Consider the following 11350-nt stretch of genomic DNA (forward strand, 5'->3'; position numbering starts at 1 on the left):
ATGAATGCTGCTTAAATGGCCAGCACTTATTGTTTGAATTTATAAAAGTTTAAACTTGTAAAAGGCTTTTTTGTTCACCCTAGTGTTCTTACAAGCATACTGATGCTGGTGATATAACAAAATCTCATAAAAGAAAGAGATAAATATTTGTCGGACTAATGTTGCCTAAAGGACAAAAATCCTGACTGTTTTCCCAAAATTAATGAGACTATTTATTAATTTTCACTTGTCTTCTTTGCATTGTTAGCCCATCTTTCTATTTCTCTTCTATTTGTTTGTACTTTTCTCTTCCTGTCTCTCTAATGTGGACTTGTGTTTGTCCATGTATGTGCTTGGAAGTCATTGCTGTGCTGCAGCGAATAACCCATTCCTCAGCTCAGTGCTCTATGGTGTTGGGGACTTTGCTGCTTCACAAACAGCTTGAACCTCAGCCCTTGCACCATGGAGACATGTTTAAAGGCAATTTGAATTGTGTTCTGGGCTTTCCTTGACTTCTTGGTAGCTCTAAGTTTCATCCTATATATTCACATAAAAGAAAAATTTTCTTCACTTTAAAACATAGCAGCTGGTTAACTGCTTGACAGAGCAAAGTAGCACTGCACAACAAATGAAAAAGTGAATATTTTATTTATTTGAGGCATGAGAGTAATATTTATTTATTTATTTAATTATGGAGACAAAATATACTTTTCCAAGTAGGATTTTGGCATTGACATTGTCTAAAATTTCCCAACTTGTGCGAAGTTCTGTGGGATGTATAATGTCTTCAAATTGTCCTAAAGACTTCTTTCCTACTATTTTTCCAAACATGGAAGATATTTGGCCAGACTAATGATTAAATTTATTTCCCAGATGGATACAAAATAAGGGTTTTATGCAAACAAATCCTTAAACGTGCACTCAGATTAAGCATATGAGTAGGTCATTTGAAGTAGGACTTTTTACATGTAATTGTAATTAAAAGATGGAGTTCTAGATTATAGACAGCTCTGCTCCATATTTTTTTCAGGTATGCACAAAGAAATGCATCATGTTATTTTGTACAATTAATAGAAAGAAAAAAATTCTAAGTACAAACACAGAAATATTTATAATAAATTTGCTTGAAAATGGATCCTCAGCTTCAAATACAGGAGTATGCCTTATAGCCTTTGAATAAAACTGCTGACATTTTGGATTGATAACTCTTTAAATTAATGATACATTTAAATAAATAGCTAGATTGCTGTGAAAATTCATGTTACTTTTACATTAATAATACCAAATGAATTAGTCATGATTAATGCTATAAGGAATATCAAATGAATTAATAATGATTGGCCACTTATTGCAAAATGGGCAACACTTTATAATAAGTGGCAAATCATTCTTACTTCCTTCAGTATTTCTTGCAAGAATTTTAATCGTGATGAATTTTTTTGGTATTCAGGTGCATATAATAAAAAATTCCATAGGAAGTCCATTGTAATTTAACATAATCTTACTGAAATTATTAATTTAAAGCTTGCCACTAGATTTGGGGCCAGATCCAGAATGAACTTAAGCACTTCATTTTTTTTTTTTTTAATCAGGTGCAATATAGCTGTCATGAGATGTACCTTTTAGTCATGGATGATGGATGCTGGTGCAGAACTGCGTAGGTGGGTGCAGAATTGGATAGGTGAGTAAAAGATTCAGGCTCAGTGGGTGCACAGATGACTGGGCAGGCCTGTTCATGATAAGCACTTTTCTTTAAACATCTTTCAAGAAAGACATCGAGATTCAGATTAAAGCTCACCTAGCTGCAGTACCCTTAGTATTTCTTTTTTGTTTGGTGGTTGGTTGGTTTTGCTTATTTTTGGTTTTGCTTTTACAGAGAAATATAAAATTAATAATTAATAGCAATAATTTATTCCACAGTTAAGGTCATATCTTGTATGTCGTGACAGTCTCACTATGTCAATTTTCACATTAGGGGGCTTTGTTTCCTGGAATTCCTCATCCTGTCAAAGAAAACATTGCTATTGCTTAGGGTTGATATTGTAGATGTATTTCTGGTGTGCAGTCCTGATACTGTAGTGAGAACGCAAAATACAACAGCAGCAAAACAAAGTATGAGTAGAGTAGGCTTAAGTGATGTTTTAGTTTTGGTTTATCTGCCTGTAGCAGAAAAGAAAAGAAGAAATACAGCATGAGCAAAACTATAGGTGATTGTATGCTAGATATGTCTGAAGCTTGTATGCACGCGTTCACAAATGCACTGTCAAATGTTATGCTTTTTTTTTTTTTTGGTAAACTATAGGTAAAGAGAGCAAACAGTCAGAGCAACATGTACCTGGAAATGCCACGTAATCAGTGTTGTTTTGATGTTTGATTTATTGGTTATGGGTTGGTTTGCTTGTTTTTCAAATGCTGAGTCTGCTGGAAGCCTGCACCAGCAATGCCTGGAGTTGTCTCCCACTAGCTTACAAGCACTGGTATGGAAGCGGGCTTTAGTCTAACAACAAAGCACAGGTTTCTCTTCACACACAGTTCTCAGTCCTCTCCTCTCCTCGCCTCTCCTTGCCTCGCTGCTCCTCGCCTCGCTTTTCCCCTTGCCTTGCCTTTCCTTTCCTTTCCCCTTGACTTGTCTTGCCTTGCCTTTCCTTGCCTTTCCCTTGCTTTTCCTTGCCTTTCCTTGCCTCTCGCTTTTTTTTTTTCTTGCTTTTTTTTTTTCTTTGTTTAATTAATGTAAGCTCAAATACTTAAAAGAAAAAGTGTAACATGGGATTTTGTTAGAGCTGCTATGGTTACTTCAACATTGTTCTGTTTCTAAAGACCAACCTAACAGGTTGGGTTTAGAATTAACTTTAAGGTCTAAAATAATATTTTTTAATTAATATTTTTAATGAAAATATATTTTGTCCAAATGAGTAAAATAGTTAATAAATTACAATGTTATGTTAGAGTTTTATTTTCATTCTATAGGTCTTCTGAACATTTTTAGTAAGGATTTCATGATTAAATTGGAATAGGAAAAGTAAAAAAGAAGTTCAAGAGGAAAAAGGGGTTGGCACAACACCTTTTTTTTTGTGTGTAAAAAATGTCATTTTGGTACTTTGAAATGCACACCATTTTTGAGTTTAAAAGAAAAAGAGTAGTTGCTGGTTATTCACCATCTGAGTAGAGCTGAGCACTGCTTCCACAGTGACACTTCCCCAAACAGCATACCTCTTACCTCATGGGAAGCATTATTCTTGGTGTTGTAATTCCTGAGCCTTATGCTGTTAATTAATCCCAATTTCATCAGAGATTCATCAGAGATTTTTGTTAGTGGCATTTTTTTCTTGAGCAGTTATGTAACTCTTGCTGCTGGACTGATTTTCCACCATTTTGGCTTTGCACAGCCAGTGGAAATTGCCTCAAGATCAGAAGTCATATTGGACTGATATCAAACATCCTTTATGTCTCAGAAGGCCATGTTGTTGGTTCCGATGTTTTTTTTTTGTTGTGGTTGTTTTTTTGTTTGTTTGTTTTGTTTTTTTTTTTTACTTTGGTCAGTTAGATTACCACAGATCTACAATCCTTATTTTGCTACTCAGGGGCTTCATCCAAACATTGTTTGTTTCACTGGTTTTGTTTGCTTGTTTTTGCTTTTGTTTGTTTTTCTTGGATGCAGTGGATAAAGTGGATGTTTTAAATTTAATAGTAGGTTAGACTGAGACTTTTGTGACTTTCTTATCCAGGAAACCTATAATTTCCTTAGAGGATTTTTGATCTCTGCTTTTGCAAATTGCCTACAAGCTCTGTCATAAGATCTTTGAGTTGAAGATTTAATATGTTTTGAAACTAAGTTAATAGTTTGTTCTTAAAATCCTTAAAGTTATAGTTTGTTCTTAAAAAGAAAGAAAGGGGAGAGAAAGGGGGAAGGAGAAAGGGAAAGGGAAGGAGAAAGGGAAAAAGGAAAAGGGGGAAGGGAAGGGAAGGGAAGGGAAGGGAAGGGAAGGGAAGGGAAGGGAAGGGAAGGGAAGGGAAGGGAAGGGAAGGGAAGGGAAGGGAAGGGAAGGGAAGGGAAGGGAAGGGAAGGGAAGGGAAGGGAAGGGAAGGGAAGGGAAGGGAAGGGAAGGGAAGGGAAGGGAAGGGAAGGGAAGGGAAGGGAAGGGAAGGGAAGGGAAGGGAAAACACCATTCTTTTTTTTTTTTTTGACACTGATCCTAAAATTAAGTTTTCGTTTGTTGTGGGAGTTCTTGTACCCGGCATTGAAGGACTGACTCCTCAGAAAATGTTTAAATTGTGGTTATCTACAAGAGGTATGCATGACAACATATAATGATGTCACCAGAATGCAAACTGTAAAAGCAGTTAATAAAATTTTGTCATTAGACAGAAATGTTTTCAAACTCTGCATTACTTCTGTGTACGTAATAAAATGCAAGAATTGTTTTCTTGCTTATTTTTATTTATTCATTTATTTTTTAATTTATTTTAAATGAAGCTAAAAACTAGAGGAAAAACTGATCGGTAGCAAGGTATATGACTTTTTATCCATGTTTTATGCATACAATAATAGTCAGTTAATATGAATAGAACTGACATTATTAGTTCTTAGACAAATGACATTTCCCAAAGGCAGACTATTTTTAAATAGATAAATAAAAATGTGTGCACCTGCAAGCTTAAAATGCCACTGCAAGTTATCCGTGCATAAATCACCACCTGCAAACAGACCCTCTTTAAAACAATACTCTGTACCCAATTAAATTCCAAAGAAGTGTTTAACAGCAGTAACGTATTTAATTTTGTATTTTATCTGTTTTACTTGCTTTCCATATAACTTTTTTTTTTTTTCTTAAATTAATTACTGCTATACTACTTATATAGATCACAGCTAAATAGTGGTTGTACATATTTGCTTAGGCTAATCCAGACCAGCAAGGATAAATCAGTCACATCAAAGATTTGACATCTAAAGTATTTCTATTCAAAAAAGAAATCTAGGCAGCCATACAGATACAGATAGCCACACACTGAGAAACTTAGCTGGCTTTTTTTGAAGGGTGTTAAACTCTTATTTTTATAATCAAGCAATTTCTGCCTTTTTTGACACTGATGGAGTTTTGCTATCTTCCATGATGATGTCAGGTACTCCTTGGAACTTCGTTTATAGCCAAAGATTAGAAATAAGTATTTGTGTAAAACTTATTTGACCTATTTCAGATGTTGACTTTAAGATTAAACATATTATTTAGGCTACTATATAACCATTTTAAGAAGCACTTTTTTTTCTTTTTTTTTTCTTTATTCAAAACACAATAGCAAGATAGAATATATAACACTGTTGTATGTTCATGTTCTGTTTTAATAGAAATCATACATGCTTTCAGGAATTTTAAGAAATCATTTTTTTTAACACTTTAGACATATCTTCAGTATTTCTCAGACCAAGTGGACTAGTCTGTTGAAACTAATTAAATTAAAATTACATTTGTTTCTTTAAAATACAGAATAAGATGAAGAAATGGACAATAATAAGTGAAATAAAAGATAAGAGCAAAATATTGAGACACATCTAGCATACATATAAGTATACACATAAAAGTAAAATTGAAAGTAAAATATTAACTAATTATTAATTAATTTAGTTAAGCAAAATTTAGTCAGTTAAAGTGAAGATGGTCCAAATCACAGTTGGACAATAAATATAAAACTATAGACACTGAAAGATACTGAGATATAAAGTGAAGATACTGAGATTACTATTTCAAGTACTTGGACATCTCACTGTATAATGAGAGTGTACAGCATATCTGGTATAATGTCTGTGGACAATACTTTAACCTATCAATCCAAAACAGCACTCACTAAAAATCACTGTTACCACATATTTTTTAGCTAGCAGAAAGTGTCCTGGTATTTTAGGAATATTTCTATTCTAATGAGACTACAGAATAAAAGTTTTAAACTTTCTTAAGATAATTTTTGAGAAGTTATAAAATTTTTTGTATGTATGTATGAGGTTTATATTTTGCCAAGCAGAAGTACTGCTATATTTGTTTTGCTTTCATTATTAAATTTAACATAAAAAGTTTTTTTGTTTTGTTTTGTTTTGTTGAACATCACAGAAAAGTTCTTTCTCCCACCCCTAGTTCTTCAGAATCCAACTGAAGGCTAGAAAGTGAGAATTTAATTTTCTGCATAACTTAAGCAAAAGAGTGTTCTGCTTCAATGGAACATATGTGACCTGGCAGGGCAGCAGAATAATTTACCATGCAGATTTTAGAAAGGAAGTTCTTAAAGGGAATATACCCAGAAACTCTAAAAATGTTAATAAAAAGTTCACTTTAAACCACTGGTGACACTTGAGGGCAAAACCTTTTGCATTTTGATCCATCAAGGTCAGGAAATACAGATTCTATGCCACATATTTTCCCAATTTCTGGAAGGAGAGTCTAAGAAATTTTAATGTTCTTACAGGTATATCTTTTTCATTCTTATTGCAGTTCTTATGAGGAAAAGAATCTTTACTAATAATTCACTTTGTATGGCTCTGTGAAATCTTGTTATTGTTCTATAGTCTGAAAAACCTTTCAGTCTCTATGCCTTTACATTTATTGTCCAACTGTGATTCAGGCCATTCATTAAGAGAAGTATCTCTATTACTTTGACAAAAAGGTGATAACCTTGCCTTATTCTGGCCCAGCTATTTATTAATGACTCCCAGATACCATTTTCCAGTTCTATGCACAGCAGTATTTTAATTTGATGATACAAATTAGATAATACAAATGTCCTCGAACCATGCTTACAATTCCCAGTGATAGCAATGACCAGGTCTACTATGCTTTGCTAGATTACCTCAGTCAGTGTGCTTCATCTCATGGTACTTTTGCAAGCCTTACAGAGCCTCTGGACTGCTTCAGTCAAGCTGCAGTTCTTGCTGGATGGTGTACATTTTCATACAATCACTCAAGCCCTTCCAACAGCTGCCCTGCATGTGGTTTGTCTGCCGTAAACATCTCTCTGACTCCATCACAGAGCCTTATGTAAGAGATCCAAGCTGCCACAGCCTTGTGGCACCCCAAAATACTTGTGCAACAACATCTGCAGCAGCCTGAGTTCAAGGAAGCTGAGAAAAGAAGTCAAGAGTTCCAGGTATTTTCAGGTCCAGGATGGTTCAGATCAAGGAATAAATGCTGCTGTCACTAAATGGCCAATGCAACGGTCCTCTCCACAGGACTGGTTACCTAGCAAGGCATTGTGATTCCTTCCCATCTTCATCTGTGCCAGAACCAGCTGTGCTTTTCACATTGCTTTATGCACAAAGACCAAGGCTCACATTCTGGAAGATGCCCTGTGGTATTTTGGGGTTGTTGCATATTGTCATGGGATCAGCAATAGACTAACAGTTTCTGGGTGATGAAAAACTTAACCTTCTGCCAGGAGAAAATGTTGTTTAGGAGTTCCTCACACCAGTTAACAAGGGGGTGGACATCACCTACCAGCAGAACCTGTGACATAGTAATTCAATGGTGGCAAGTCACTCTGGTCTTTTTTGTCATGGATGTCATACATTTGCCATTTGTTATTTGCAGTCACCAAAGCATCATCCTGGATATTACTGCTAAATCTCTGCACTGCTTCATGCTGAAAGACAGTTCTCAGCTATGTTGTAGCTGTATATAGGTGATCTCTTCCAATTAGTTCCTTCAAGAAAGCAGGAACTTATAATAACAGAGATACTATTTCATCACATACCATGATGAAGAATGTAGACCATTAAATCTTTAGAAGATGCAAATTGTACTAATGCTATTTCTTTCCCTGTACCTCTGTGGGAGTTTCTTGAGGTAGGAGTAACTTGCCCGTACTACTGTCATGTCCTTACTGATGCTGTATGAAATTACTGAGGTATTTTTAGGGGGAAAAACAAACAAACCAAACCAAACCAAACCAAACCAACAACAACAAAACAAAACAAAACAAAACAGAAACAACAACACCAAAACAACTCAGTAAGATCTCATTTTTCAATTTGTATTTATTGCGGTATGTTTTTATTTTACTTATTTATTGTGGTCAGAAAAAAATCAATATATACTTTCTTTTTGAGATGGGAGAGTTCTTTTTTTTTCTTTCTTTTTTTCTTTTTCTTTCACTTCTTGAATAAAAGGAAGGTTTAAAAATGCTGCAGAATCTGTTGATGAGAATCTTAATGCCCACAATGCATTAAGAAGTTAATGGCTTCTTATAAAAAAGGAACATAATAGGCCAATTAGGTTTGATAATAAAGACTGACATCTTTTGTAAAGCTTCCTTATATAGTGTATCTATGTTGTTGTTCAAGACATTACTCAGATTCACATAAAGCTGTTTAATCATGAATCCTTGTAAGAGGAAGTGCCAAAGAAGTTCTTGCTTTTCATAGTAACTTTTATAAACAAAGATGGTAAGTTCTTGTGGTACATTATCAATAAATATTAGCTAGTTCTTGGAATATACCATTACAGAATGTGCCAGGACGATACAAGATAAAATGAAATAAAATAATAATCATTTTTATGAATGCATACTCCACAGTTTTCTATAGTTGGGTTTCCACTGCAGATGCAGATACCACAATGTATTGTTTAAATGTAGTTTCCATATTAGAGTTATATGTGTAAGCTCTCGTACATTATGTACGGAAATACATAGTTTGACTTAGTCAAACTTATCTAGTACCATTGTGTTTGACCTTCTCAGTCTGGGCATGAGTGGAAATAGACCGTTTTGAATGTGACAAGTAGTTCTAATATGTGTTTAAACTGGCATCTCTTTGAAGTCAGGTCCATTTTAAGTAAGTGTATGCTTATATGAATATTTTTCTTGTAGGGTCTAGTACTATTTGTATTTCTAGAGAGAAGCTTCAGGATGAATAAAAGATATTTAGTTACTAAACATTTTATCTACCTAAATATAAACTCAACACTGAAACATATTCCTTATTCATCTGATGTATTAATAGTGAAGAATTAAAAGAGGCCACATGCAAAAATGTAAAAAGTTATTTTTATGTATAAGTAGTTAGTGAATCTCTGTTGGACAAATTTTGACAGTCAAATCACTCAGATGACTTCAGAAACCTGTGGACTAGAACAGAACTAGACAGAAGCAATGATGTCACATCTCTACTTGTTCTATAGCAAAACCAGAACAAAACAAAACAAAGCAATGAAAAAAACAAAAACCCAACAACTACCATTTAACAGCCATTTGGCATCAGTGGAGAAGAGCATCTGAGCTCTACTGAAAAACACAACCTCAAGACATTTATTTTCTGTCCCACTGGTACACTTTCATAAGAACTCTCTCTCACTTGTATTTATTCATCTCTTTATGCCACTGAAATTGAATATTGAATACCCAAGTCAGGTCTCTCTGTGCATCAGGAAGGTCAGACAACTTGATTACACCAGCTATAATCAAAGTGTTCATTTTTTTCATATCTGCTCACCATTTCTGCAAGAACTTTACTTTGCCAGAAACAGCAGGATGGATGAACAAATCTTTGGAAAAGAACAGTGAAACACTGCGTGTATGTAGCATTTGATGAAGGAAATGATCTCTAGCACTTAAAAAAAAATCTCAAAAAGATCAATGTGTGTGTGAATACGTTCACTAACTATAAAATAAATGCATTTTTACTCTATGGAGAAACACAGTAAGAAAGTTAGTGCAGAGGCAGGTCATCATCTGTGAAACAAAGTTAAAGCCCATACTAAGCAAAGCTGAGCTTTCTTGTTGGTTTTCATTCAGCAGCATTCATCTGTAAAAGAGCTATTAAAAACATCCATTAGCTGTTAATTTAGAATACTTCAGACTGTGATCCCTAAACCTGCATTGATATCTTTCCAACAACCTCCTAATCTCTGAAAATTGTTGGCAAATTCTACACTGAATCAGCCCATCATCAATCCTGACTTTCATTATTTGAGTTAACACAGATGTACTACCTGCAAATACTTAGAAAAAATACAGATCTTTCATTTTCTTGAAAGGCATACTTACAATCAGAATTTGATTTCATGAATGAAGCTTATTCTCTTATCTATGTCATCTCAAATTAACGATAGAAAAATAGCACATAATGTGACTGAAGAAAGTCAGAAACCATCTCTCTGTGCACTTGTACACTTCAGAATTGTAAAGTCAGGAATTACTGCTAAGGCCTTGCTAAAATCTTTAGTTTGGTGGCACTGTGGATTTTGCTACCCATACAAACAAGGAAAAAAAAAAAAAAAAAAGGAAACTTCTAATGAACTAAGTAAAATTTTGGCATTTCATGACACAAATTCCCTTTTTTTCAGTTCAGAAACCATTGAGTACATGGATGTCATTCAGGACAAACTTTACTATACTGTTCCTTCTTTATTTTCTTTTTTTAATGGGTTATACAATGTTTGCAACAAAAAACTGTATGATGGTATGTTTAAATAAACTGGCAAAGCTGTAATCTGCAGGTTCATGCCCAGTGCACCTTGCCAATAAGCACAGAGTTGGAATTCACACGAAGGTCTTTTAATTAAAAAATGAATTATATAATTCTTCAGAATTAGGTGCTTGGCAAACTTTCACATAACAAACACATCTCCAACTTGAAGGACCATTATTTATACTCAACTAACTTGTGAAACTATCTCTGACTATTTTTGATTGGTTGTTTTAGCTTGCCTAATTTATCTATATTGAGTCTGTGCATTACAGAGGACCAGCAAGGGGGAACACCAAATCCTCCATTTCCATACATTAGCAATTTGATGGGTGTGGTTTTTAGTATGTTAATGACCCTTAATGAGCAAAAGGTTACTATAGGCCAGTCTGGAATCTTCCTTCAGCTGTTTTTCTCCTTGTTTTTTAGTTTTCATCTGTTATCTCCCTCTCTTCTGCTAGCTCAAGGCTACCAGTCTCTCTGTTTTCTTCAAGGTTTCCTTGTTTTCTTCAGTTTAAGACTACAAAGGCATGACGCAATATTTTACTTTCACCAAGGTAATGGATGGAAAACACACTGCAATGACAAAACAGCATATGCTGTGTTGCTAATGATGTAGCCAAACTTGGTATAGAGCTGGCTGTCAGACTTCCTTTTTGAACATAAAAAAATAATCTTGAAAGTGGAGTATTCAGTTGGTTTAAATATAGAGAATTCTACTACTAGAATTGTTGTGAAATTAGCAGAAAACAAATCAAAAGTTTTACATGAATTTCATAACATGCATTGGGCTAGGAAGGGTCACTTGAAAAGTTGCACTGGGAAATATTTTACCACCGATTAGACATTAGTGAGAGAACATATTGAGGAGTATTAAGATTGACTGTCATTTTAATACCTTTCTGTTATCAGTATTTACCGCCC

Source organism: Cygnus olor, chromosome 1 (genome assembly GCF_009769625.2).
Source record: "Cygnus olor isolate bCygOlo1 chromosome 1, bCygOlo1.pri.v2, whole genome shotgun sequence".
Taxonomy (NCBI): Eukaryota; Metazoa; Chordata; class Aves; order Anseriformes; family Anatidae; genus Cygnus; species Cygnus olor.